The following is a 2,564-nucleotide window of genomic DNA, read 5'->3' on the forward strand; positions in this document are numbered from 1 at the left end:
AATCCAATAATTTCGACATCTAGTATCACCATCTACAAGATTGTGTGCAGAGGTGGATCATGCTATTGGAATACATTCCCACAGAGGAACATGATGCAAATATTTTGACAAAGGCATTGTCAAGAGGAAAATTCGAGTTCCATATAGACAGGATTGGAATATGATAATCAATTTCTTCTTGAGAGGGAGTGTTGAAAATGGCAATAAGAAAATCTTGATTTAATTTTTTCCTTGAATTAAATTAGGAGAAAATTGTAATTCCACATCACAAGACAACAATGATGTGTTAACTAAGTTAATTTCACTTACTTGGATCAGTTAATTCGATTTGAGGGCCTAATTTGAGTCATGTAGAGTGGTTCCTAAATTTTAGGAGCCTAGGTTGCACTTAATTTGAGTTGTAATAATTTAATTCTGTTAAATTGAGTTAAATTTAGTTAAACTAGTTCAAACTGTTGGAGGAACTAGTAGGAGGTCTAGCAGTGGGGTGTAGCTTAAGTGTTCAACTAGTTAACTAATAAATCAACCATAACTCATGCATGAATGAAATTCGATTTACCTAGTTGAGATTGGAATTCAAGGGTAGTGTACTATCAATTGTATAATTTTCTGAGTTGTACAGGTGGCGCGTGCAATTAGAGAAGGGCCTACAAGGATTTCACAATTCTAATTGGGAATTTCCCTAATTAATAGGGCCTAATTCCCAAGGAAACATCGCAATGAAATAGGAGCTTGGCAGGCAACAAAATTGGATAATTATTGGCTAGAGTCAGTTTGTGAGGCAATGAGATTGATTATACTTGTGCAGAGATTGTTCAGGCTTGAAAAAGCACTGTATTTCTTCTCTGTTATTTGACTAATGAAATACAGATGGGAAGGGGTTTTGAGAAGTTTCTTTCCCCTTAGATAAATCTCTTAGCATATGTGATTGGATCTTGACTCATGTTTATGTTATGATTTCTCGATCGATTAATTATTTTCGTTGATGAGTAGAGTAGATTCAAATCTTTTGTTTTAGCAAATTACATAAGAAGTTTGAATCTACAAGGAATTTCTACACTTCTTCCCCTTTTCACCACCTTTGATACAGGACTGTTGCAGGTGTGGGTAGCCTCTACCTTGTGTTGAGCTACCAAAGAGGCTATAACTAGCTTGATTGCCAAATAGGTGGAATCCATCTCAATGGAATGATTTTCTTATAACAACGTTATATTGGTCTTATTCATTTGGTAATGGAACTCTTTTCATTTCTATTAAACTTGTTCATGTAAGTGCTCTCTTTCATGCTTTGAGTATTTACTTCATGGGTAACATGTTTGATAATGATAAAGCCATGGTGTCTTCACCTTGCTAACCAATATCTTACTACATTTGTTTATAAAGGGGGGCTTTAAATTATAAAAGTAGAGTCAATATATTATAGGTATTTGTGTGTGTGTGGGGGGGCGGCGGCGGGAGGGAGCATGTAGAATAATGGGGGGCTATGGGTATTGTATGGTATAAAGAGGGGTGTTCAGTAAAAATAAAGGATAATTATTAAAAATAGGGGTTATTTTTATTGGAAATATTTGTTTAAAGGGTTAAACAAAATGATTTTAGGAGGTTTTTATCAATGTCTAGTGAGATTAGTGGTATTCTTTAATATGCGGTAAATGCAGGTTCAATGATGCAAATTGGCTAAGTGGAAAGCACATGGGTAAAGTTAGCATAGGGTTAGGGGTTTTAGCTATATAATCCATTATTGTTTTTGCTTAACAAAAAACCATTAAGTTAGTGTATTTAATACACCCTTGTTAACAAATTGCACACAAAATATTAGTGACTTCATTAGGTAAAGGAACCATTTCTTCTCCCTAGTTGTAAGTGTGCTTATAATTTGCTCACTCCTTCACTTATTATGGAATTTAGGCTTTTTATTTATTTTCCATTCTATTTACGTAAAAGCTTCCCAGTTGAAACCCTTCATTTCTACCTCAGAAGCAAACTCATAACTTCCATAATAAATCCTTGACATGACAGTGATATTCATTTTCATCTTTCAAAATGAGAATCCACCGTTCAAAATCCAAAATTAAATCACACCTCCATAAATTTTCCTAACAAAACCTTCTTAGCTAACCATATATATTAAATTCCTTGAAGTTGTTGGAAGAGATTTGAGCTTAATGATTCTTTCCAAGTTTTTAACGAATTTTAATGCAGTGATGATGACCATATTTGGTTCAATAGAGGAAGATTAGAAAATTCTAAAGGAGATATCTTCATATGAGGAGAGGCTGATGTATATTAAAGTGTGACATGCGCTCTTATAAATAAGAATTTTATTATAAGAGTATGACCAACATTTAACTTTTATCTATTGGATCTAGTTAGTTCAGATGAACACTTTTCGATTTGAGAAATGAGAAGTATATAAGAGGTGATGACTTTATATCTTTTAGTCAATAGTATGAATCAATCAAGATCAACCAATAAAACACAGTTAAGATAGTAGATAAGTGTCCTTATAATAATCACACTACTCTCATCAATTTCCTTAATAAATATTTGTATTATGCAACATA

The sequence above is a fragment of the Pinus tabuliformis genome, chromosome J, assembly GCF_031772625.1.
Source record: "Pinus tabuliformis cultivar Carrire ecotype Pingquan chromosome J, CPIR1, whole genome shotgun sequence".
In the NCBI taxonomy this organism is placed as follows: Eukaryota; Viridiplantae; Streptophyta; class Pinopsida; order Pinales; family Pinaceae; genus Pinus; species Pinus tabuliformis.